Genomic DNA, 27,588 nt, shown 5'->3' with positions numbered 1-27,588 from the left:
CTGTGCCCTCACCTGGCATGCTCTTCCTCCAGGTAATAACTGAGTCTTCCCAACCCACTCTGGGCAGACCCCATCCCACCCTCCTGCCAGCCCTGCCCACTAAACAGCCCAGCGCCTCTGGGCCCTCTGCAATGGCTACCCATGCCTGCATTACTGCCATGGCCCCATTTTATGAATGGGGACACTGAGGCACTGGGAGGTGAAGCTATAGGCTTTAAAGTCACAGAGCCAGAGAGTGACAGGCTGGCAGCTAAATCTGCCTGCACAACCACTGGGTTTTATTACCACCCACCTCAATTCTCCCCAGTACCCCGTGGGCACTTTTTGCCGCTTTGTCTGCTAGAGAGCAGTGTGAGCACCAGCTCTGCTGTCTGAGCATAGCCAAGTCACGTCCTCTCTCTGAGCCTCAGTTTTCCTTTCTGCAAAATGGGTACAGAATAGTACCTACCCCCGACGTGGTGGTGTGCACCTTCACAGAGGGAATACTTGGCTCACGTACCTCTAGAGGAGGGTTTCTGGACTTTGGCAACACTGACGTCTGAGGCTGGGTCACTGTTCGCTGCAGGGTCCTGCCTTACGCATTGCCAGATGTTCAGCAGCATCCCTGGCCTCCGTCCATTAGATGTTGGCAGCATCCATTCCCCAAGTGTGACAACCAAAAATGTCTCCTGGGGACCGGAGTGGGCAGAGGCCCCTCTGGTTGAGAAACGCGCCTCTAGATCAACGACTCTTCAGCCTGTCTGCACATTAGAATCACCTGAGAGTTTGAAAACTCCCCAAAGCCAGCTTCACCCAATTGCCTTAGATTCTCTGGGGGTGGGTCTGGAGTCAGCATTGTTGAAACTCCCCAGGTGATCCCAGTGGGAGGCTTAGGTTGAGACCAGTGGCTGGGGACAAGTGATGCACCCAACACGGGCCAGGGAGGAAGCTCAGTAGAGGTGTGGGCCACCTCCAGGGAAATCCACAGGGGTGGTGACGTACCCCTAGGCTGCCAGGAGCTGGGGCTGTTACCACCGTCTTCGTCAGCTCGGGCTACCATAGTAAAGGGCACGTTGCTTAAGCAACAGGTCTTTATTTCCTCTGTTCTGGAGGCTGAAAGTCCAAGGTCAAAGGGCCAGCAGCTTTGGTTTCTGACGAGTCTTCTCTTTTTGGCTTGCAGACGGCCACCTTCTCACTGTGTCCTTACGCGGCCTTTTCCCTGGGTACGTGCCGAGAGAAAGATCTCTGGTGCTGCTGCTGCTTCTTTTATAAGAAGGGCACCAGTCCTATCAGATTAGGGCTCCACCCTTCTACCTCATTTAACCTTAATTACTTCCTTAAAGGTCCTGTCTCCACCTACAGCCACATAGGGGATTAGGGCTTCAACATACGAATTTGAGGGGAACACGATTCAGTCCATAAAGAAGGCACACATCCAGACTGGGGCCAGACTGTGAGCTCCAGAGACACAGGGTGTTGGGCACGCAGCCGTTTTGTGAATGTGGGCTGTTGACTGAGGGCAGGAGGGCTGAGTGGGGCCTGCTGGGCCCTGCAGTGGCTGATACAACTTTGGACGGGGAGTGGGGGACTGACTATCAGAGGTCCCTCCAAAGTGTGATTCATGCAGGACAGGGTCCCAGAGCTGATGACCACACCCCCAACCCACACACGGGTTCCCAGATCCCTGCCCCTCAAGGCTGGCCAGAGACAGCTGCAGAAAGGGACAAGGGACCGGGCCCAAGCCAAGTTCTCCAGCTCTCCAAGTCCACACTCAGTAGACAGAGATGAATGCGGTCTGGTCCCATATTTGAGCAGGAAGGGGGTTTCCCATCCCTGAAAAATTCCTGAGAAGTTGGGAAGATGGGAAAGGCAGGAATGATATTCATACTGTTCCACTCAACAGAAAGATGGGGGACACCCAGGACCCCAGCCCATGACATCTGACTGTAAAACCCAAAGCTGATCACCAAGCCCCACCCCCAGGGGAACAGGATGCCACAGTAAGTGTATCTTTGTGTGTGTGTGTTTAAATACATATAACATAACATTTACCTTTTTTGGTAAATGTCTGTTTGTTTGTTTTTTCTTGTTTTTTTTTTTTTTTAGAGGAGAATTAGGTTTATTTTTATTTATTAATTTTTAATGGAGGTACCGGGGATTGAACCAAGGACCTTGTGCATGGTAGGCATGCATTCTACCACTGGGCTATATCCTTCCCTCCCCAACACTTACCTTTTTTAATTGTAACCACTTTAAGGTGTACAGTTCAGTAGTATTCAGTGTGTTCATGCTGTCGTGCATCCATCACCACCATCCATCCCCAGAACTCGTTTATCTTGTAAATCTGAAACTGTATCCTCATTAAACAGCAACTCTCAATCCCCCTACCCCCCAGCCCTTGGCAACCGCCATTCTCTCTTCTGTCTGTATGATTTTGACTAATCTAAGAACCTCGGATAAGTGGACTCATACAGTATTTGTCTTGTTGTGGCTGGCTTATTTCACTTAGCATAATGTCCTCAAGGTTCATCCAGGGTGTTGCATATTGCAGAATTCCCTTCCTTTTTGAAGCTGAACAATATTCCATTGTATGAATGCACCACATTTGAATAATCCATTCATTGGTCGATGGACACTTGTGTTGCTTCCGCATTTCAGCTATTGTGAGTAATACTGCTGTGAACATGGGTGCACAAATAATCTCTTTGAGGCCCTGCTTTCAGTTCTTTTGGGTGCACACCCAGAAGTGGGATTGCTGGGTCAATAGTAGTAGTGTGTTTTTAGATCTAGTGAGACCTACTATGAGCCCAGCAGTGTTCTAAGACTGAGGATGCAGCAATGAACAAAACAAACAGAGGCCCTCGTCCTCCCAGAGCCAGTGTTTCAACAGAGAGGGGGAGGCAGTGAATTAGTTCAATAAAATAGAAGGTGGTAAGTTCTAGAAGGAAAATAACGTGGAGAAGAGGAATGGGGACGGGTTGCAATTTTAATTGGGTGGTCAGGGAAGGTCTCATGGAGAAGTTGACTTTTGAGTAAAGAGCTGAAGGAGGTGAGAGGGTTACATGAGTTATGTATTGCTGCATAAAAAATGACCCCCAAAATCTAGTAGGTCTAAACAACAACATGGATGATCTTGTGATGATTTGGGGTCAAGAATCTGGGTGCCACTTAGCTGGTCTTCTAACTCATGAGGCCACAGTCAAGGTAGCCACTGGGGCTATGGTCATTTCAAGGCTCAACTGGGGAGAATCTCACAGAGGGCTGATGGCAGAATTCAGCTCCCCACCGGCTGTTGGCTAAAAGCCACTCTCTGTTCTTTGCCATGTAGACCTCTCTGAACGATGGCTCACCTCATGGCCACTGGCTTCACTAGAGCAAGAGACAAGAGAGAGTGCCAGCAAGAAGGAGAATCCAGCAGGACAGCAGTCCTGGAAGTGACATCCCATCATTTTTGCCGTGTTCTACTAGGTAGAAGTGAGAAGTCCAGCCCACATGCAAGATGAGAAAATTATACAAGGGCATAAAAACCAAGGGGCAGGGACCATTGGAGACCATCTTAGATGCTGCCTACCACAGGAACCATGCAGTTATCTGGGGGAAGAGCATTCAAGGTGGCAGGAACAGCATATGCAAAGGCCCTGAGGCAGGAACAAGCTTAAACTTTGGTGGGGAAAAAGGACAATGTGACTGGAGCAGAGACTAAGGGGAAAGAGTAGAACATGACGGCAGAGACCTGCAGTCATCCCAAGGGCTGTGGGAAGAAATCCTACATTTTTTCTAAGAGCCATGAGAAACCAATGAGAAACTGGCCAATTTCAAGGCAAGACATGAGCCATCTGATTTACATTTTGAGAAGATTCCTATCATACTTGCTGAAGTAGTTTGATACCTGGGGTTTGCTTTAAAATATTCCCTTAAAAAACAGGTTGGAACCTAATTACTGCCCCTCCTACCCACCCCCCAAAAAACACAAAAAAACAAGTTGGAAGGTGAGAGATGAAACAAAATGGCCAAAATGTGGATTATCATAAAAGTCAGGCAATGGGACCCATATAGGCTTTGCACACTGTTCTCTCTACTTTAGCATGTGCATGAAAATTTTCTATACCAAACAGGGAAATCTTACAGACAAACCATGTATCTAGTTTCTGAGGAGTGAAAGAGAACTGTTGGGGAGCCAGGGCAAAAGCAGGGGTTCAAGGTAGGGGTGACAACAATGGTCCAGGCTATAAGACACCCACATGCCCAGAATTAGAGGCTGACGATACCAAGTGTTGACAAGACATGGAGGAACTGGAACTCTCATCCACTGCTGGTGTGCATCAAACAGTCTGCCAGGCTGGTTTGTTGGTTTTTATAAAGTTCCATGCTCACCACACAGCCCAGCAATTCCATTTGTGGGTATTTACCCAAGAGAAATGAAAACATGTCTGCACAAAGATCTGCTGGCAAATGTTCACAGCAGCTTTATTTGTTTTTGAAAAAACAAAAAACCAAAAACCCAAACTGGAAACATTCCAAATGTCTAGGACAAGAGAATGGATAAACAAATTGAGGTCCATTCATACCAGGGAATACTCTGCAGCAGTAAAAAGGAACAAACTTCCAACAGAGTTGCTGGATAGAGCTCTCAGAACACTCAGTGTTGAGAAGAGGCCGCCCTGTGTGGTTCTATTTGTACAAAATTCTCCGAAAGGCTGCGCTAACCCATGTGGATAGAAGTCAGACTCAGGGTTGGGGATGAGAGGGATGGAATACTTCTGGGAACTTCTAGAGGGAACGTTCCATACTCTGACGGGGTGGGGCCCAGGGCCAGAGGCAAGTGCAATGCAGGCGGACATCTGACCTTACAGGATGTAAATGATCTCTCAACAAAGGGTCAGGAATAGCGATTCCAAACCCGGGTGAGAAGCAAGTGGGATTTCATACTCGGTTCCGAGGCAGAGCCTGCGAGCCTTGCTGGTGGGCGGGACGTGGGGGTGCGAGGAAGCCCCGTGGCCTCCCCCCTTTAGGGGAGAGGGAAGCCCAGACCCCTGCCCCTGGGCGGGATGTACTGGCAGGTCTAAAAGCTTCCCTGCAGTGGCCCAGGAGGTCGATAGCAGACACCCCGGCTCCGTCCTGTCCCGCCTGCCAGGCAGCCCAGCCCCTTCCCGCCAGCCCAGCCCCAGGGAGGGGACCCCGCCGGGGTGGAGTCAGCTCCGCAGCCCCGCGCCTGGCTCTGGTCCCCCTCCCCTCACGCCCCTCCTTCTCTATCCCCAGAAATCCCAGCCACTGAAACTTGATCTTGTCTAGGGGGCTGGAGGGGGTACCCAGGCAGCCGCACCTGGGGGTGCACTGTGGACGGGCCCGCCCACTTCCCCCCCCATACACAGGGAGCCCAGGTGACTCCGCGAAAGTGGGAACTGAGGTCTTCATGTGAGAGCCCCCAATAAATCTTGACTTAAAGCCACCTCTTTGATGTCATTCAGGCTTGGGCTCGTTTGTCCATTCATCCATTTATTCATTCATTCATTCATTCATTCAACAGATATTTATTGAGCATCTAAGACCCCCGCACCTCCTGGAACCGACATCCTAGACCAGCGCCAACCAACGTAAATACGATGAAGCCACAAACGAGGGCACAGATGTAATTTAAAATTTTCCAGTTGCCACATTTTAAAAAGTAGAAAAGAATTAGATGCAATTGCCATCATACATTTTATTTAATCCAACAGAGACAAAATATCCTTTCAATATGTAATCAATATTAAAATTTTATTTATGAGATATTTTACATCCTTGTATGAGTCCTAAGTCTTTGAAATCTTGTACATTTTCAATTAGAGCATACCTCAATTTGGACCAGTCATTTTTTTAATTGAAGTATAGTTGATATTACATGCTACAGGTGTACAATATAGTGAGTCACAATTTTTAAAGGTTATATTCCACTTACAGTTATTGTAATATATTGGAACATACAACTATATTCCCTGTGTTGTACAATATATTCTTACAGCTTACTTTGTACATAACAGTTTGTACCTCTTACTCCCCTACCTCTGTATTTCCCCTCCTCCCTTCCCTCTTCGCTCTGGTAACCACCAGTTTATTCTCTAAATCTGTGAGTCTGTTTCTTTTTTGTTATATTCACTGGTTTGTTGTATTTTTTTAGATGCCACATATAAGTGATATCATACAGTACTTGCCTTTCTCTGACTTATTTCACTTAGCATAATACCCTCCAAGTCCATCCGTGTTGTTGCAGATGGCACAATTATATTCTTTTTCTGGCTGAGTAGTATTCCATTGTGTATATATACCACATCTCTTTTATCCACTCATCTCTTAATGGACCCTTAGGCCAGACTAGTCATCTTCAAGGACTTAGAAAGCACACATGGCTGGTGGTGACCACGTGGGCCATTGTAGGTCAGGAGGATGGTGGGAGACAGGGGAGAGGGGGTAAGGGGGTCCTGAGGGCACAGTGAGTCCTTTGAGTTTCACTCAAGTGAGACAGGGATCCTGGGGAGGTTTTGAGCAGGACTGGAGCTTGACCTGACTGTTAAAAGATCGCTTTAACTACTGTGTTAAAATAGATGGGAAGGAGGTAGGGTCTTACCTTGAAATGCATTAAAAAGTGAGGTGGGGTAAATGTCCTTCAATAGGTAAATGGGTAAACCGCAGTGCATGCAGACAGTGGAATATCGTTTGACACAAAACAAAAATGAGCTATCAAGCCACGAAGTGACCTAGGGGGAGCTTAAATGCATATTACTAAGTAAAAGAAGGCGATCTGAGAAGACTGCAAACAGCATAATTCCAACTGTGTGACATTCTGCCAGAGGCAAAGCTACGGAGACAGTAAAAAGGTCAGAGGTTGGTGCCGGGAGGAGAAGGATGAACAGGTGGAGCCCAGAGGACTTTTAGGGCAGTGAAACTCCTCTGCAGAGATCACAATGGTGGGTTCACATTATTATCCCTTTGTCCAAACCCAGAGGGTGTATAACACTGAGTGAACCCTAGTGTAAACTGTGGACTTTGGGCAGTGATGTAGGCTCCTCAGTTGTAACAAATGTACCGTCCGGTGGGGCTATTGATGGTGGAGGAGTCCGTACATGTGTGGGGAGGAGGGGGTCTTTGAGAAATCACTGCATCTTCCCCACATTTTTGCTGTGAACCTATAATTGCTCTAAAAAATAAATCCTTAATTGAATGAGGTGGGTGGATAAACGGAGAGCAGGACAGAGAGTGACAAATAGAGCCATGCGTCAACGGTAGCCTCTAGGTGGTGGGCGTGTGAGTGAGTATTCACTGGACAATTTTTGCAATTTGTCTGTAGCTTTGACAACATTGATGCTAAAATATGGAAAAATCGACTGTATTTGTTTTCTGTGGCTGCTGTGACAAATGACCACAGACTGGGTGACTTAATCAATTGGGTGTATTCTCTCATGGTTCTAGAGGCTAGAAGTCTGAAATCAAGGTGTGGGCAGGGCTATCCTCCTTCCAGAGGCTCTAGGAGAGGATGCTCCCTTTCTTCTTCCAGCTTCTGGAGGCTCCAGGCGGCCCTTGGCTTGTGGCTGCATCATTCCAACCTCTGTCTCCATCATCACATGGTCTTCTGCCCTTCTTGTGTCTTCTCCCCTTCTGTCTCTTGTAAGGACACTTGTCAGTGGACTTGGGTCCCACCTATATAATCCAGGATGTTCTTATCTTACTGTCCTTAACTTAATAGCATCTGCAAAGACCCTGTTTCCAAACAAGGCCACCACCACACAGTCCAGGGAACAGGACTTGGACACGTCTTTTGGGGAGCACAATTCAACACATCACATAGGTAGAGTCTTGTGTATCAGCTGTGGGCCCCCAGCACGGCACAGCCTCTCTAAGCCCCTCTCAGCGGCATACAGCAGGGGCTCAATAAACTGAAGGTACTGTTTCCATCATCCCCAGGGCCTCTCCTGGCAGCTGGTCTACTTGTAAGCAGCCTCGGGGACCCAGGTACAGAGGCTGGTGCCATCCAAGGGAGAGGGCAGTCTCCTGGCTGATGGCTCGGACTCTGGCCTCAGAATGACAAGCACTCAAATCCTGGTCCCATCACCTGAAAAACACAGTGACCTTGGACAGGTGGCTTTGAACCTCTGAGCTTCAGTTTCCTCATCTGTAATGGGATGGGGGTGTCATTCATGTCTTCAGCAAATATTTATCCAGCACCTACTGTGTGCCAGGTGCTGAGTGCAAGGGGTGGGGAGACAGTGGTGAATAAAAGAGGTGAGATCTGTCCTCACCTGGGAGAAGAGGGATGAAAACAAGAAACATACTATTCAGAAAATTTAAATGGGCAGATGGATTGGTGTAGACAGGGCAATAGAGAGGGCTTCTGGGAGGAGGTGACATTAATTGAAGTCTGAGTGACAAGGAGGAGCCAGCCATGTGAGGGCATTCCAGGCTGAGGAAGAAAAGGCAAAGTAGTCCTGGGTCCCGGGGATGGATGATGGAGTCACTTATTCATTCACTCATTCATTCAGCAAATATTGTTCAGCACCGTCCATCTGCCACGCATACAGCCCTGGACGAAGAACACTTGCTACAGGTCCTGGCCACTGTGGAAGTGCTCAGTAACCATCAGCAGTTAGTGATGGTCAGTAAGTTCAGGGATCTCTCCGTCCTCTCTGTCCCCGGGGCTTTCCTGAGGGAGGTACCTCTGCCCAATGGCCTTCTTTCCATAGTGAAAATGGCTTTCTTGTTTTTATTCTGGTTGTAAGATGACACATTCCAGAAGGAGAAAATCCAGACAAGTACAAAGAGAGGGGAAATACCGGAATTCTCACCTCCTGGAAGGAAGTATCGGTAACACTCTGAGAGCATCTTTCTGGATGTTTCTGTGTCCATGCTGGTGTGCACACACGCATACGGGCACATGCTTGTGCTCCCGGGTACATACCACACACAGGAGTGCACACAAGCATGCAAACACACCTGTGTTCACACCCAGGGGGCCCCATGTGCGTGTGCACAGGCGTGTGCAATCACATGCAGGTACACAGGACCAGGATTAGGGTCAGGTGGGTGTGGCTGAGTCTTGAAAATAGGGTCTTGAAAATAGGCTGTATTTTAAACTGCGGTGCCTTAAAAAATAATAAATAAAATGTGGTGCTTTGTTCATATGAATTTTATTATTATTTTGCTTTTTGAAAATATAGCATTAAATGGAGTATAATCTGTAAGAATAGTGAGTCACTATGTTGTACACCTGAAACGAATATAATACTGTAAGTCAACTATACTCCAATTTAAATATATATATAATGCAGTAAAATATTTTTCTTGATGACTGAGTTTTTCAATACCTCCTTAAATTTTGCTCCTGAGGTCACTGCCTCACTCCCCTCACCTTCGTCCCAGCCCTGGTGCACACACACATACACACGCACATCCACATGTATGCACACACATGGCTGCGTGCACACACGTACCCAGGCAGTCACACATAGACACTGCAACCCACTAGTGGGGGTGAAATCAAACCGCTGCATCGGCCCTGTCACTTCTTCTGTTCCCTGCACCCTTTTTAAAATCACTGTTTAGATACCACCTTTTACTGGGGGTCCCATGACATCAACCAGAACGCTGGAGAGAAAAACATTGTACTTATGAGGAAGACCTCCTTTCAAACGGAACAAAGGAGAAAAGAAAATATCAGAACCCACTGCACTGAAAAAGGATAAATACCCCTTCATAACACTTTTGTTTCAGTTCCAAACCTGGGTAGACTGCATTGCAATGTGGAAAATTAACTCCTCAATTCCGGATCAAAATGCTTGAAATATGTGGCTATACATGACGTTGGAAATCTGCTTTCTTTTTGTTTTCCATTAATAGATCACTGAGGTCACGTGGTGTCAGTGAATATAGGTTTGATCATTTTCATTTTTTACTGTGTATCTGGGCAACCCCCAAGGCACAGACATTTCCATTGTTTCCCAGCTTTTCTTAAAGGTTTTCACAATGAAGATAATAATAGGGAGCACCTGTTATGGGCTGGGCAAGAGACTGTATTTCGCACACATTACCTTGTGGAGTCCTCAAGATACGCTGATTGTACAGGTGAGAAAATGGAGGCTCTGTGACATCAAGTCATGTGCCTGAGGTCAAACAGCTTGCAGGTAGTAGAGACAGGATTTGAACCTCTGCTATCTGACTCTGGGACTCTTAGCCAGCCTTCATTACTCTTTACAGATCTTTGTGTCTTCCTAGAGATGGACTTCCTGGGTCAGAGAGTTCACACTCTTATTAAATGTTTAACGCGAATATCTGCATTGCTCACCAGTGTATCAGTTAACAGTCCTCTGAGAGTGCACGAGTGTGTGTCCCCAAAATTTCACATATGCTTGTTAAGTTTGACAAGTAAAAGGGCTTCTTTAGCTGATGAATGGTCAGATGGCACATCCTTACAGGGGTTTGTGGAATTTTTGTCATTCTTTTGTAAGCCCCATGCCAATTTCACACTTGGGATGTTTGTCTTTTTCTTATTGATTCATAAGTGCTCTTTATATATGAAGGCTCTCAATGCTTTGTCTGCCATATATGTGGTCAACAATGTAATCTCCCTTGACCTTGGACCACTTCAAAAGGCCAGCCAAATCTGCTTTTATTGGACTTCTGGCCCCAATGAATGTTTCTGTTCTGACAAGACATCACTGCAGCCTGCACTTCATTGGTGGGGTCTCCAGAAGCAAAAGTGGAGACCGTGAGACATAAACCTCAGTCTTATCTAGACCAACATTTGAAGGATCCCTCGCCTTTCCACAGCAAGGAAGTTCAGACCTGGGCATCAGGAGCCCCAGCTTTGTGTCCTAGTTCTGCAGCCCAACTGATGATGTCTCAGCTCCTGCTTCCTCTAGGTTCAGAGGGATCGGTAAATCCAGTCACGCCCACCTCGCCATCAAGCCACACCCACTGTACAGAAGGTCTCCCATTCAGCTCCACCCATCTCCTCTAGTAGACCTAGAAGTAGCAGATAGAGAGGAATAGTGGCACCTCAAACTCAGTCAGGGAAACTGTACGAGGGTGAGACAGGCAAGAGGGGTCCTTGGGCAGCCCCTTGGGGCCCCCTGCACCCACCTGGTTAAGGAAAGGAGGCTCTTGGCTAATTGAACCTACCTTTCTAACCCACTCTCTAATATATTCCCATCAGGGCCCATGGTTTCTCTGTGCCTCAGTTTTGCCATCTGTAGAATGGAGATAATTTTAAGGAGTTCATGAGTTAGCATCTGTAAAGGGGTTGGAACAGTACCTGGCACATAGTAGGCATCTGGAACCAGCCCCATGGGGGCAGGTGGTGCTCTGCACAACATCTTTACCTGGTGTCATCTGAAAAGACCCTCTAGGGGGAAACTGAGGCCCCCAACAACACCCCTCCTCCTCCACGTCCCTGTCCCAGCCCCTTGGAGGCACAGAAGGGTCCCCCTGGGAAAATGGCACCATGAGGACTGCAGCGCTGCCCAGCACAATTACCGTTTTCATCCTCATTAAACCACATTTTCATTCTAATTAGAGTTTCACCGCCTCCCAGAGAGAAGGGCCGATTACTTTTCACATCATTACCAGCCTCTCCCTCCCTCCCTTCCCACCCAGCCCAGGTGCCTATTCCACACCAGCTTGTCTCTCTACTCTCCCCCAACCCTACATCTCTTTGAGGACTAGACAGAAGTGCAGAACATTTATTAGTCGCCTACGGGACGCTGAGCTCAGAGTTAGGAAATTTCACCCACAGCATCATCACCATAGCTTTGCCCTGCTCTCATTGCCCTTTTTCTCTCCAACACATACCCCCTCCAAACATGCCCTGCCATTTACTTGTTCTGTTTAGTGTCTGTCTCTGCTCCCCCTGAATGTCAGCATCCACTCGTATCCTCACAGCACGTCACTCCTGGGCACACTAACCCTACAGCTTCCAACATCCAGCCCCTGGCTGCTGGACATCCCCAGGGTGGGCAGAAAGGGCTGGAAAGCAAACACACTGCTGGAGCAGCCCTTGCCCAATGACTGGCAAAGGTGGGGTACAAATACCCCAGCTCCCTTGCCTCTTCCTGGTGGGAAAACTCTGACATGTATGTTCCACTCGGTGTCTCAGTATTCCCCAGTGGGACTGAGCCACAGTTGCCATCATTGGAGACTCACAAACACATTTTCATGCCCCACTCTCCCTTCCCTCCCTCAGTCCCACCCCAACACCACCACTGCCACCATGCTTCCTGGGGTTACCTCCCAGATCAACCACATCCTGGATCGCTCAGCCTTCTTGGAGTCTGGGGAAACCAAATCTCCAAGAGAGTCACTTCAGTACTCAGCACCCAGGGGATGGGTTAAGAAAGCTTCTGCAGCTCTCCCTGAAACAGAAGCTCCATTGCAACTAGAACGCAGCATCATTGGTCAGCCCTGACCCACGGGTGAAATAAACTCTCCAGAAGCTCCCGTTTGCAATGGGGGCAAACTGCCCAGCACTTTGAGAGAGCAGCTTGACAGCTTGCATTAAAATGTAAAGTGCACAAACCCTCCACCATCATTCATTCACTTTCTAGGTGGTCTGCCACCAGGAACAACTGGTCTCAAGCATGGAGGCAGGAGCCAGGATGTTTTGGATAGGCCTGTTTGTGATCATGCAAAATAAGAATTTCTTCTTCCACGGTTTTGGAGGCCAGACACCCAAAATCAAGGTGTGGGCAGGGTTGGCTCCTACTGCAGACTCTGAGGGGGGAAGTGGTCTCATGACCTTTCCCCTGCTTCTGGTGGCTTCCGGCAATCCTTGGCGCTCCTTGGCTTGTGGCGTCATCACTCCAACCTCTGCCTCGGTCTTCACACGGCCTCTCTGTATTTGAATCTTTGTGTGCCTGTCACCTCCTCTTCTAAGGAGGACACCAGTCATATGGGATTTCGGGCCCACCCTGATCCAGGATGACCTCATTTTAACTTAAATAATGACAACCAGAAAGATCCTATTTCTGGTCTAGGTGTGTAACGTGTGTAACACGGTCACACTCACAGGTGCCGAGGGTTGGGACTCGAGTTTATCTTTTGAAGGGACACAACTCAATCTGCAACAGTACCCAAGGGACCAGTCCTAAGTGTTCTCTGCTTCCCTTTATGTGATCACAGTCAGCCTTCATCAGGAGGTGAGCCTTCTCCACACACCCCTGTCTCCAAGCTTTAGCCCCATGAGAGCTGTTTCTTTTCACCCTTGCTTTAGCCAGTGTTCATCATGCACTTATATTCAGCACTGTCTTAAACATTTCAAGGACATCACTGTATTCAATTTTTGCAACAACCCCATGAAGCCAATACTATGTTAGCCCCATTTTACAGTTGAGGAAACTGATACCCAGCTACACTGAATCCCTCTTTCCAGGTCACTCCCCTGGTAAGTGGCAGAGCTGGCCCCAGTGGCCCTTTGTCACTACTGTGGCTACTGGTTACTGACTTTCCTGGTGACAGCATGTACCTTCCAGGAAATACATCTGGTCATTTATTTTTTTAAAAACCCAGCAAGGCAGAAATTACCCTCATGTTGACAGATAAGCAAATGAGGCAAAGAGAGAGTAAGCAAGTTGCCTAAGGTCACACAGCAGTGCCAGAGCAGGGATGGAAGCTGATCATATGAACTTTAGAGGGCCCATGGGCTCCATCTCCTGGTAAATGGGGTGAGGGTCCCCTCAGGCCCAAATGCAGTGACAGGAAGACACAGCGCCTGGGTCTTGGCCTCCTGGGTTTGGGCTGGGGAGCAGCCCAGACTGATTGAGGCCAATCAGGGATGCCATCTGTGGGTCCAGGTCTTGGAGCATCTTGGGACCAGTAGCCCTTGCCACATACCAGGGACCCAAGTCAGACTCTAGGTCTTTCAGAGCCTGGGGAGCCACAGGCACCGCCCTCATCCCGCAGGGGGGTATTAATTAATGTTAATTAATGTCTGTGTTCACAGAGCCAGCCAGGCCCCTGGGCCTGGAGCATCTGAGGAAGGAAAGTATGAGAAAGCTGGCACCCTGCCAAGCCATGTGGATTATTCAGATTGCCACCAGCTGGCTCGCAGGGAAGGGCTCATGGTGACCAGAGGGGAAACTGAGGCACGGGTGAGGACCAAGCAACCCTGGCTAGCTTCAAAAGTGGTCTGCCATTTTGAAAGAATGAGTAGACAAGCCTCGGAAACCCAGGAGCCTATGGCTTCCTGTGAGCTCTGGGTCCCACCCGGAGTCTCAGCTTCCTTATCTGTAAACAGGCGAGAATTCCTTTTCTTCCACGTGCAAGGAGACTCCTCGAGCTTTCATGCAAGTAAAACGCTTTACACATCAAACTCCCTTTCTCTGGCTGCCTATGGAGAGGACTTCCGCGGCGGTGTGCCTCAGTCTCCCCTGTGTGCACACAAGGAGCAGGCAGGGCACCCCCCAACCCCCGCCGCTGCTCCTCCCTTTCGAAGCTTCCCAGCACAGGGCCTGACTTCACAGAAGGCTCTGAAAGATCACTTCTGATTGGCCTTAAATTAATGTCGCCTTTGTGAATGTGGCGATGAGGCAGTTCCCTGGCCACTGATTAAAAACAGAAGTTTCCCCCCACGTTGGCGGAGACGGAGCAGAAGGGAAAACAAAGACGTGCACACTTGCGCCAGATAAATACAGACGCAAACACATGCACGGCAGATAAACACACACTGGTGCACCAAATATACACACAGCCGGCTGCAGAATTTCGGGTGGGCTGGCACAGCCTGGCTCAGACAGCCCAGAGACCCCTCCTAGGAATGGCCACACGGAAAGTAAAGAAACCACCACTTTCTGGCACAACCCGCCCCTTGCAGAGATGCTGCCAAGCCTGGACCACATCCGGGCCTGACCTTTGCAGTACACATGGCCAGGAGCCAGACACGCGGGAATGAATGTCCCTGGGAGCAGTCCTTGGCTGAAGGTGGAAGGGACTTGGGGGATAAATACCTCTGCTCCCTCTCCCAGCACATGGTCCATGGGTCTCCCAAGGCACTAGGGGTTCTGCCAGCTCTGTCTCCCCTTCTTTCTCCCCTCATCCCCCACCCCAAGTGTCCCTGATCATCTTCTGTCTTAGTCTGTTCGGGCTGCTATAACACAATAGCATAGACTGGTGACTTATAAACAACAGAAATGCATTTCTCACAGTTCTGGAGACTGGAGTCCGAGATCTCAGTGGGGTGTTGGTGAGAGTTCTCTTCTTGGTTCGTAGAAGGCTACCTTCTCGCTGAAAGAGGGTAAGGGACCTCCCTGGGGTCCCTTTTACAAGGCACTAATCCCATTTATGGGGGCACCACCCCCGTGACCTAATCACCTCCCCAAGTCACCACCTCCTAACACCATCACATTGAGGGTTAGAATTGCAACATAGGAAGGGGGAGGGGGGAGGCAAACATTCATTCATCTCCCAAATAAACCATATGCCCTCCACCTTTGTGTCAGGGTCTGTTTCTTGGGGAAGCCAGACCAAGGCACCCACAGAGAAGCAGAGATGCACAAGTGTACACTGACCATGTATGCGTCTACCAGAAGGGATTACAGCTGTGGATCTCAGTGCGGGTGATTTTGCCCCTCAGAAGATGGGTGGCAAGGTCTGCAGACATTTTTGGTGGCCACAATTGAGAAGATGCTACTGGCATCTAGTGAGTCAAAGCAAGTGAGGCCACTACACCCTGCAGTTCGTGGAATAACTGGCCCCAACATCAAGAGCGCTGAGGCTGAGAGACCCTGGTTTACAGGAACCCATCTGCCTCATACACCCTGTCACCCGAACTGACTCTCAGTAGAAACACATCAAATACAGACAGTAGGGTTCACAGGCAGCCTCAGCCCGCACAGATATGGTATGCACCAGGCCCTCACACTAGGGAAACAGCAATAACACTCAAGAATGGTGTGTTTCCCACCAGGATATATAGAGAGCCACAGGGTACCCGCAGTCTGGGTGCAGCCCGTGTGCCAAGCTCTGCTCCAAGAGCTTCTCATGGGAGTAACCCATTCAATCCTCACAGCCAGCCGGGAAGATAGTTCAATGACCATCAAGCCCATTTCACAGATAGGAAACTGACTCCCAGAAAGAGGAGTTTATGCCCAGTGACCCAGCTAGAAACCCAGAAGCCTGGCGTGGTAAGTGTAGACACCTGTGAAGACAGAGAAAGTAGGCTTTGTGGTTAAGCCCCTGCCTCCCCTCTCCCCACCGGCTAGGGTCTGAGATGAGGCTTTCTAAACAGATTCCTGTATCACCTTGGGTAACTAAGAAATCCATTATTTAATTTGTTTTTTAACCGGCTGAGCCTAAAGTTGGACATACCTAGGGCTCCAACCCTAGCCTGACCATTTTCCAGCTCTGTGAATCTGTGAGAGCCACGTAGCCTCCCTGAGCCTCAGTTTTCCCACCTGTAAAATGGGGACTCCTCCATTCACTCACTCACTATTCCACAAGTGTGCTCCGAGGGCCCGCCGAGGACCAAGCGCTGTGCCAAGCTCTAGCCTCTAGAGGGCTAAGGCAGCACATGCGCATAGTAAGCGCTTTTCCCCCACCGTCCCCTTCCCCAAGCGTGGGGCTGCTTAACTACTTTTGTGCGGAGGAGGAACAAGCGTGAGGTGGAGGGAGGGGTGGAGCCCTCAGCTCCCCCACCCCTCAGCCCACCATCCCCGTACCTCTCAGACCCGCAGAAGTTGGGACCCTAGGAGGTGTCCAAATAGAGGCTAGGGCTGACCCCAGGGGGCGGAAGGGGGCGGTTAAATCTGCAGGTGCCTGCCCCCATCCCCCACCGCCACCCAACGCTCGCGTTTCCCCACCTCTGCGTCCCGCCGCTGCAGCGCGGGGAGCGAGCGCCACCTGTGGGCCGCCGGAGGGAGGTGCGTGCGACTCCCTGGAAAGTGGGTCGCCCCTCCCTTTTCTCCCCACCCAGGGCACTGGGGGAGGAGAGGAGGGGGCTCAGCAGTTTGAGACGCAGCCCACGCCTACGAAATTCTCCTCCACGTCCTGCTTTTCCCAGCCGCTGTTTCTACACTATAAACTTGTCCATTTATTCGTCACTACCAACAGTTATTGAACACCTACTGTGTATCAGGCTCTGTTCTGGGTTTAGTGGACACAGAAGGAGCATAGCAGGTAAAATCTCCTGCTATTCTGGAGCATACAGTCTAGAAGAAGAGGGGCAAGGAAGGGGACAACAACCCAGGAGGCCACTGCTGGCTGATATAAGTGTTCTGAAGGAGAAAATAAACAGAGGGCTGTAACGGGACAGGGAGTCTGCTCTGGATAAAGTCAGTAGGGAGGGCTCTCCCAGGGGGCAACGTTTGCCCTGAGGCCTTAGAGGGATAAGGCCCCAGCCATGCCAAGACTGGGGCAAGGTGTCCCATTGCGGGAATAGCAAGTGCAAAGGCCCTGGGGCAGGAAAGAGCTTGGGGTGCTGGACAGCAAGAAAGGATCAGGGTGCCCAGAGCTGAGAGGTGGATGGAGAGGTGGGATGGGATGTCAAGGCCCCTTTTAAAGACAAATCCGATCCTCCACTTTCCCCTAAGAAGTCATCTCTGAAGAGCCTGAGGGGAAAAGAATAAAATGCACACTGAGTTGAAAGCCCTCTCTCACCACTTGGCTCCACAGACACCCTCCTGTCACACTCTCCCCACCCATCATGAAGACCTGGGACCAAGTGTCCCCAACAGGGTAACACCCCACTCCATGTGCCCCGCATCCCTCTCCTGGGCCTTTGCCCCTGACCATATTGACTTCAGTTATGCTGCCAAGGGGCATGTGTAGTGGAGAGGAATGGGACATGGTGACTGGCTTAGGGCTGTGGGGACCTAGAGTTGGCCTCAGACGGCTCCTTGGGGCTAGACTGATGGGGCGGAGGCAAGCAGGGGGTCTATGTAGACCTGCATGTCCCAGCTGACCCACAGCAGGCACTCTTGGGGCACTGGCACAGGGGGTTGGCTCTGCTGGCAAAGCCCCCTCCTTCCCCCTTGCCGTCTCTCTGGGAGACCTGGGAACCACACAGCCAGTCTGACTCCTGAGACCCATGCCTCTCAGCTGTGGTGAGCGCCCCACCAGAGGGCATCTCTGTCCTCTCTGAGCACCCCCAGAGCTGTCCCCATCCTCTCTGTGGTCAGCCTGCATCCCTGGCCTCCTTACTCCCCTTTAAGGCTGGGCTCCCTGCTCCAGCTCCCCTCAGCCAGAGAGAAGAGCCCTTAGGGTTGCCGCCAGCCCCACACCCCAGACCCCTGCCCAGCCCCGTATCCCCGTCTTCATGCCCCCCAAAAGCAAAGTCCCCTTGTGTGGCCTGACAACCCTAAAAAGGGACTGTGCAGGGAAATGCTTGGATTCCACGAGTGCTGTTCCCTGGGTCTCTGCCTTGGGGGGCCTGGAGGGAGGCTGCGAGGCTCACTCATCCCCGAGAGGGGAACAGAGCCCTGTCCCCAGTGCCGGCTGGCCTCAGCTTTGGGGACTGCCTTCCTCTTGGGGAGGGGGCGGAGCCTCCTGGAGCTTCTAATTGCGGTTTCAGAGGCACAGACTTAATTACTGCCTTGCGAAGGGTTAATTACCCCTAATCGGTTGGGAAGCAGGCAATTCTCCTGCCTTCTGAGAACCAAAATATTTCCCCTCCCAGAAGCTCCCCCGTCTCCCACTTTGGATGTCTCAATTTCCCTGTGTGGTGGGTTGGGCAGAGTCGAGGCTGGGTGGTGGAGTAGGGAGGAATCTGAAACCACCAGTCTGCCAATAGAGCGACCACTTTATGGACAGAGAGGAGACCCAGGTGGGTGCAGCCGTGACTCACCCCACAGAAGCTCACTCAGCACCTGGGGCCAAGCTGTTCCTCCCAGAGCCCCCTGCCTGGGCTCCTGAATATCAGGACCTGCCCGCCTTCCTGCTTTTCTCCAGACCCCCTTCCTGGTCTCTAAATACACCCACTGCTTCCCACGTCAGGCCCTTTGCCCTACCAGGTCCCCCTACCTGGCTTACTTCCCCTGCCCCCCCCCATGGTGTTGTGTCTGGGAAGCTCTGGCTCTAAAATGTCATCTCTTCCAGGGAACCCTCCCTGACCACTGTCTCTCCAGCCACCATTCCCTTCCTGGAAGTTCTCCAGCACATCGTGCTTTTACCCCTCTGAGCAATTACCTTCTTTATATCCTGGCTGGGTGGCCAGAGGCTCAGTTTCCTCATCTGTAAAGTAAGGGTGATGTCAGCAGTCCCATCAGAGTCTTGGGCTGTGACGGTGGTGACCTCAGGGGTCAGGGTGCATTGGACCTTCTGCAGGGTCCCATGGGATGGACTCAGAGATTCAGAGCAAAGCTCAAGGGCAGTGGGCCGAGGGCAGGCAAGAGTAAGGTTCAGGTAAACAGACAGTCAGAAGAGGTTAGAAAGGAGGCAGACCTGGGAACAGTGGTCAGGCTGTTTGCCCCTGTTTTACAGATGGGGAAACGGGCTCAGATAGGTGAAGTCACTTAGCCAGGGCACAAAGCCCTCTAGTGGGAGAGCTAGGCTTCACACCCACATCTGGCAGAGTCCCAGAGGCACTGAGTTAGGGAGGGGTGAGCCTGAGGAGGCAACAATGGGAGAAGAGTTGTTTGGAGAGAAGGTAAAAAGTAGTTTTGATTTGGCCATGGTGGGGGTAGGGCAGGAATGGTGGTTCAGGGCAGGAATGGTGGTTCAGGCCAGGATGGGGTATGGATTAAATTAGAGATAGAAGGAAAGAAGGGAGAGAGGGAAAGGAGGAGGGAGAAGAAAAGAAAGAAAGAAAAGAGAGAGAGAGAAAGAAAGAAAGAAAGAAAGAAAGAAAGAAAGAAAGAAGAAGAAGAAGAAAGAAAGAAGAAAGAAAGAAAGAAAGAAAGAAAGAAAAGAAAGAAAGAAAGAAGAAGAACGACAAGAAAAGAGAGAGACCTGCGCGCTCAGCCCGCCAGCCTCGCACGCCAACTCCCCCGCAAGCACTCCAATCCCTCCCTCCGCCCCCGAGACCGAACGCCTACGAGGAGAACCAAAGAAACAAAGGAGGGAGGAAGGAAAAAAGAAAGGAAGGAAGAAAGGAAAGGAAAGAGGGAGGGAGAGAGGAAGGAAGAGTTGTCAGGACTATTTCAGTTGCAAGGGAAAATCCAAACCCACACTGACTTAAGAATAAAAAAAAATAATAATAATTTATTGGTTCATGTAACTGAAAAGTGTAGGGTATGTTGGCTTCAGGCACAGCTAGATCCAGGGGCTCAAACAAAATAATCTCCCCCTCTTAACTGAGCTCTTCTCTAGGGAGCTTCACTCTCAGGCAGCCATGTTCCATGGGGATTAAACAGCCTCCGCAATCCCTGGCTTATATCTTATCAGCCCAGAAACTCCAGGGAAGATGGCCACTTTACTAAAAGCTCTGGCGAGAATCCTGGGGCTACCTCTCCTTGGACAGACTGGCATCCATGTTATATAGGTACCAGTCACTGCAGCCAGAAAAAAAATGGAATGTGTCCATTGTCTAGGCCTGGTCGTGTGATCACTCCTGGTGATGGGGGTGGGGCTGGCCTCACCAGGTCTAAGTGGACAAAGGGTGGAAGAGAAGGAGGAAATTCATTCAACAAATGTTTATTGAGCACCTACTGTGTGCTTGGCTCTGGCCTTGGTGCTGGAAATACAGCAGTGAACAAGGCAGAAACACCCCTGCTCTCATGGGGCTGATACTCTAGGTAAAGATGTGAATTACAGTGATTTTAGAAGGTGTGATAGAAAATTAAAGCAGGGGCAAAGGACAGAGACCACTGGGGGAAGGGAGCTGAGACTGTTAAATAGGAGGTGGTATCTGAGCAAAGACTTGACTCAGAAGGGGGAAAATATCTGGGAAAGTGTATTCCAGACAGAGGGAATAGCCTGTGCAAAGGCCCGGAGGCTCGCCTGTGTCTGGTATGTTTGGGAAACAGTGAGGTGGCCTGTGTGGCTGGAGGGAGTGAGTGAGAGGGAGAGTGGGAGGGGATGGGGCAAATTGTGCAGAGCCTTGTGGGCCAAGGGAGGACTTTGGAGTTTTCCCTGGGTGAGGTGGGAGCTATGGAAGGTTCTGAGCAGAAGAGGGATGGGACCTGACTGGACTCAGGTGTTCAAAAGAAGAATCATGATCAGACCAACAAGGCAGCCGTCATATATACAGAGATTAAGGCTGGGTCTCTAACCACTCTACCCATCTGCCCACTGTCATCCTCAATAATAATAATAAATTATTATTATTGTCTCCCTCTAGTTAGGTTTGTTACCTTTCCCCACGACCCACGGGTAAAGGCACAGGTCGGGTGAAGGGCTGGGGGGACAGGGTACCTCAGGGTTCTCCTTCCCGGGAGCCCCCAGTCCCGCCCTAATCCAGGACACACTTAGGCAGGGCTGCAGGGGAATGTTTGCCTTTTGCCCTCTCTTGGTTTGTGGGAACAGGCGTGGCTGAGGCCACAGGGAGTCACGACCGAACTTGACTGGGACAGGGCTAGGGGAGAAGGAAGCCGGGTCACCGAAAGGACAACCCAACCCGGGAAGCCCTGCGGAGACAGGAGCTGCCCCCTCCGAGAAGGCACCGGGGTCTGGAGGCCTTGCCGGTGCCTTGCTCTATTTGGGTCTCAAGGCTCTTGCTGAAGCGGGGAGCCGTAGGAAGGAGCAGGAGCTGGGTAGCAGGCCCTGAGGTCAGGCTTGGTCAGGGCCCTCGATGCAAGTGCTGATAAGGACCCTTGAGGTTGGATTCCAGCGCTGAGAGTGATAAGCAACATCCCGTTTGAGCAGTTCTATGGCTTTGTCTCCCTCCTCCCTGCCCTGGCCCTGGCGGGAGAGTTACAGGAGAACTCAGACTCTGCTTAACGTTCTACACGAAAAGAAACTGTAGATAGATTACAGACCGAAAACTATAAAACTTCTGGGAGAAGACAGACGAGGCCCTCATCACGACCTTGGCTTAGGACAAGGTTTCCTAGCTACGTCGCCAAAAGCACGACCCAGAAGAGAAAACACGGATAACCTGGATTTCATCAAAATGAAAATGTTTACTCTTCAAAAGACATTCGGAAAATGGAAAGACCAGCCACACACCGGGGGGAACTGTTTGTGCAAATGATATACCTGGTAAAGGACTTGTGTCCAGAGTATGTAAAAAAAGTTCTCCAAACTCAATAATAAGTTGTAACATCCACGTTTGAAACTCTAAGTGAGGTAGAAATAGAAGGGAACTTCTAAACTCTCATATAAGGCACCTACTCCAAAACAACACACAGCAAATACCAACCTTAATTGTGAAATAGTGAAAGATTTCCCCCTGAGATGAGAACCAGGAAAGGATGGCCGCTGTCACCGCTTGTCTTCAACGCTGCGCTGGAGGACCTAGCCAGGGCAATGAAGAAAGAAAAGACAAAGAGGATTTAAAGATTGAAATGCAGTAGCTAAAACCTTTGCGATTAGTGAATGACACTATATGTACCTAACATATAGAATAAAATCTTCTTTCAGACTATTAGAACTGAGTGAATTCCAGATTGGCAACAAGTTGTTGAAAAACAATTTTTTAAAAACTCCATAATAAGATATTGTACAGCATGGGGGAATATAGACAATATTTTATAATAACTATAAATGGAGGGTAAACTTTACAAAGTGTGAATCACTATATTGTACACCTGTAACATGCAATACTGGACAGCAACTATACTTCAATAAAAAATTAAAACATTCAATGAAAAATAAAAACAAAAAACCCTCAATAATAAGCAAATAAAACCCAATTTAAAAAAGGCAAAGGATTTGAACAGATAGTTCAGCAAAGAGGACATTTGAATGGCAAATAAGGACAGGAAAAGATACTCGGCGTCATTAGCGATTAGAGAAAATGCAAATGAAATCCCCCATGAGGTACCACTACACACACCTTTTGGAAGAGGTAAAATAAAAAAGACTGACAGTTTCTAGTGCTGGTGAGGATATGGAGGCACCGGAATGCTCATCCGTTCCTGGTGGGGATGTACAATGGCACCATCGCTTTGGAAAACAATCTGGACAGTCTCTTAAAAAGTTAAAAACATGTTTACCATATGATCCAGAAATGAAAGCATGCTCTACACAAAACCTTGCCCATGAGTGTTCAAAGCAGTCTTATTCGGAATAGCCAGAAGGTGGCAACCACCCAGATGTCTACCAACAGATGAAAGGATAAAAAAATATGGTAGATATTTTTGGAATATCTGTAATGTATAGTAGTATAGTAGACTACTACTCATCAATGAAACAGAACAAAATTCATAAACACAGCAATGTGGGTAGACCTCAAAAATATTATACTAAGTGAAAGAAGCCAGACACAAAACACTACCTCTTTTTTTTTTCTTCTTCAAGCTTTTTTTTTTTAATTGAGGTATAGTCAGTTCACAATGTTGTGTCAATTTCTGGTGTACAGTGTAATGTTTCAGTCATACATATACATACATATATTCATTTTTATATTCTTTTTCATTGTAAGTACTATAAGATATTGTATATAGTTCCCTGTGCTATACAGTAGAAACTTGTTGTTTATCTATTTTATATGTATTAGTTAGTATCTGCAAATCTCAAACTCCCAATTTATCCTTCCTACCCCCTTTCCCCTCTGATAACCGTAAGTTTGTTTTCTATGTCTGGGAATCTGTTTCTATTTTGTAAATAAGTTCATTTGTGTCTTTTTTTTTTTTTTTAGATTTCACATATAAGTGATATCATATGGTATTTTTCTTTCTCTTTCTGGCTTACACCACTTAGAATAACGATCTCCAGATCCATCCATGTTGCTGCAAATGGCATTATTTTATTCTTTTTTATGGCCGAGTAGTATTCCACTGTATAAATATACCACTATTTCTTTATCCAATCATCTGTTGATGGACAAAATACTACCTCTTGAGTGTTCCCACTTATGTGAACTTTTTAGAAAAGGCAAAGCTAGAGAGAGTGAAAGTGGACCAGGAGGCAGTGGAGATGGACTACAAAGGGGAACCAGGCAACTTTTGAGGTGTTGAAAGTGTTCCCAAACACCAGATTGTGGTGATGGTTGCACAATTCATACACAGGCTGAATTATACACTATGTAAATTACACCTAGGTAAAGCTATAAAAGAAGTTGCCTAACAGTCTGCAGATGGGATTGTCACCATTCGGTCAACTAAATCAACAAGTACCTGTTCCGTGCACTGGGAACTCGGCAGAGAATAAAACAGACAAAAAGCCTTGGTCTCCTGGGACTGACAGATAGGCAGAAAGATCAAAAACTAAAATCTACAGAGTTGTTGGATGATGATGTGTTGTGAAAAATTAAGCAGGGATGGTGAGAGCGCAATTTTAAGTCGGGTATCAGGGAAGGCTCTCCTGAGGAGGTGATGTTTGAGGAAAGGAGGTGAAGAAAGCCATGTAGAGCTCTAGAGGAGGAGGGTACCAGGCAGAGGGAACCACAGGTGCAAAGGCCCTGGGGTGGGAGCACGCAAGGAATGGTGAGGAAGTCAGCGGGCCAGAGGGAATAGTGAGCGGGAGAGAGGGAGGAGGTAAGAACAGGGAGGGGACGGGGCAGATTGTGCAGAGCCTTGTGGTCAGGGGGAGGACTTTGAGTTTTGTGCTGAATGAGGTGGGAGCCATGGAGGGTTCTTGAGCAGAGGAGGGACAAGACCTGGTGTTCAAGGGTGTCCTCTGGCCACTGTTTGGGGGAACAGCCTGTAGAGGGGGAGAGTAGGAGCTGGAAGATCAGGGCAGAGGTGACTGCACGGGTCCAAGTGGGAAATGATAGGGCTGGACCAGGGTGGGTCCCGGAAGGAGATAAATGAAAAGAGGATGGATTTGGGGTAGATTTTGAAAATAGAGCCCTCAAGATTTGCTGATGTCAGAGGGAGGGGGTATGGAGAAAGAGAGAAGGACAGAGACAGAGAGAGACACAGATGACCCCAAGTATTTTGACCTAAGCACCTGGGCCATAGGAAGGAAACTGAGGTTCAAAGAGAGAGAGGAGGTATCAGGTTGCACATGGGTCCCTGGTGGCCCTCAGCTGAGGTGTCTCCCTGATTCGAGAGTTCTGGGGTGCGGGTATTGTTAAGGGCAGAGGCTGCTTAGAGCCAGGCACCTCCTCCCCGCTGCCTCCCAAGTCCTCATCCCAGGACCCCCTCTGACTGTTTTCTTCTTCTTAGTCTCTCTTCCAGAACTCCCCCCTGGGGAATCCAGCCCATGCACTTCTGATTCCTTTGTCCTGAAATCATATGGCATCAGCACCCCCCGAAAGCCTTATGTGGAAGAGTGTAGAGGCAGGGGATGGGGAGCAGGGCTCATTCCTTCCAGGAGAGGGGAGCAGGGCCGTGTCCAGCAGCCCAGTGGCATCTCCAGGGTGTCCAGCAGCACGGGAGGCATCTTCCCAGGCCGGGCCAGACGGGCTGCCGCCCAACACAGCCTTTCTTTGGGGCCTGGCCGGCACCCGCCCACAGCCCCGGCTCCAGCTGCCCTGACCCCCACTCGGCCTCCCACACATTTCCTCCAAGGAGCCATGACTGTGGGATTTGGTTTCCCCCACCCTCCCCTTCTCTACCCCACTCTGCCAATCCTGCTGGCTGCCTCCCTGGTGGCCACAGTGGGCCTGGCTTCCCAGCCAGTCCCAAAGAGCTGTGGCAGGATCTTTGTGTGGCCAGAGCCACAAGGCGGGCATCCAGCTCTCCCTGGCACCTCTCCCATCCTCTGGCCTCTGTGCTCCCTCCGCATCCCCACCATCTGGGCGTCTCTGGTCCCCTCCTGCCTCTCTCTGTCAAAGGTTTTCGGAGGGGTCACTTTAATTCATTTGCTCTTTGCTAAACACTGACCCACCAGACCCTGCTCTCACGACTGGGGAGACAGAGTGACAAAGACGTAAAAGCTAATACTTGTAGAGGCTTTTCTGCGCATAATAAATCAGCCCATCCGTCTCCTGATGACTCTAGGAAGGAGGAACGTGGGTTCCTGTTCCCGTTTACAGACAGGGAGACTGTAGCACACAGAGGCGATGCTGCCTGCCCAGGGTTACACCGCCAGAAAGTGGCCACGCTGGGATGAGCCCTTGACCACTCTGCTCTTCTGCCTCCCATAAGAGCGACAGGCAGGGTCCTGCCCTTCCAGAGCTCTCGATCTGGGGAGAGAGACAGGAAACAGCAAATGAGCAAGAATACCATCCAGTGACCAGGGTGAGGACGATCTCAAAGAGGGTGGCTGGAAGGATGGAGGCTTGGATTGAAAGTCCCCAAAACCACCCTCGGGGTAAGTGACTCACTAGGACTCATAGAACTCAGAAAAGCTGTTCTACTCACAGTTACGGCTTATTACAGGGAAGGGAGACAGATTAACATCAGCAAAGGACAACGGGGTCAGAGTCCCAAGAGGCCAGGCACAAGTTTCCAGTAGTCCCCTCCCAGTCACACAGACAGCTCTAAATTCTCCCAGGAATAATGTGTGACAACATGCATGGAGTACTGCCAATTAGGGAAACTCACCCCAGCCTCGGTGTCCAGGGTTTTACTGGGAGCCAGTCACGTAGGCATGGTTACCATCCGAGGGGCTGATCCCAGGCACCAGCCCCTCCAAGCTGATAGTGCATGGTGGCCCAAGGCTCCCACCATAGATCACATTATGAGCATTGGCTGTCATGACTAAGGTCCCAGGTATACAGACACTTACCCGGCAGGACATTCCAGGGGCTTAAAGATGACCTTCCAGGAGGAGGGCAGGGGCCAGTGCTGCAGACAGGCCTTTCTGTGAAACGTGCAGGACTGGAGCACCTCAAGCCCGCTGAGTTCGCTCTTTACTTCGCAGGGCTAAATGTTACAGTGGACCAGGAATGCATCTTTAAGGAGTTTGTGTTAAAGCTAAGGTGGAAAAGAAGTGGGTCCTTACCTGACTGGTTGAGCCTTCATATAAGACGGCAGCCCCAGCTCTCACCTGAGTGGCAGCCTTGTGAGAGAGCTTGAAGGAAGAGCCACACAATGTCTCTGGGCAGAGAATTCCAGATTGAGGGAACAGCAGGTGCAAAGGCCCTGAGGTAGGACTGAGCTTCCAAGAAGAGAAGGAAAGTCAGTACAGCCATCGCAGGATGAAGGAGATGAGATCAGAAGGGACTTCTGGAGTCAGGATAGAGGGCCTCATGGACAGAATGACAGAAAGAGGGAAGTCCAGGAGGACACCCTCACTAAGGGCTTGAACAACTGAGCTGAAGTGGAGCCATGCTCTACAAAAGGGGAAATCAGTGGGCAAACTCCAAGATGGCCCCCATGATCCTCACTTCCTGGTATCCACATCCTGTGTGACCCCTTCTCCTTGAGTGTGGGCAGGATCTTGTGACTCACTTCTAAAAGCAGAATAAGACAAAAGTGATGGCACGTGCTTAGCATGCAGGAAGTCCTGGGTTCAATCCCCAGTCCTCCATTAAAAAAATAAAAAAAACAAAAGTGATGGGATGTCACTTCTCAAATTTGGTTACAAAAGATTAAGACTTCCCTCTCTCACTCTCTCTCTGCCTCTGATGAAGCCGTGTTGTGAGCTGCCCTGTAAAAAGGCCCACATGGCGGGTTGCTCAGAGCCACTTTCTCAACAGCGCATGAGATACTGAAGCCTGCCAAT

At 49.7% G+C, this 27,588-nt stretch overlaps 1 long non-coding RNA gene across 1 annotated transcript; it reads right to left on the bottom strand.

The window, feature by feature from the left end:
* Positions 1 to 17,100: 17,100 nt before the first annotated feature.
* LOC116659027 lies at positions 17,101 to 27,361 on the bottom strand. Its single transcript, XR_004314300.1, has 4 exons — positions 26,866 to 27,361; positions 22,232 to 22,326; positions 19,120 to 19,538; positions 17,101 to 17,543 (listed from the first exon to the last, which is right to left on the bottom strand). It is a non-coding gene; the product is annotated as an uncharacterized LOC116659027 (long non-coding RNA).
* Between the last annotated feature and the right edge of the window lie 227 nt (positions 27,362 to 27,588).

Source organism: Camelus ferus, chromosome 22 (genome assembly GCF_009834535.1).
Source record: "Camelus ferus isolate YT-003-E chromosome 22, BCGSAC_Cfer_1.0, whole genome shotgun sequence".
Classification (NCBI taxonomy): Eukaryota; Metazoa; Chordata; class Mammalia; order Artiodactyla; family Camelidae; genus Camelus; species Camelus ferus.
This window is presented reverse-complemented; position numbering and strand designations above follow the sequence as displayed.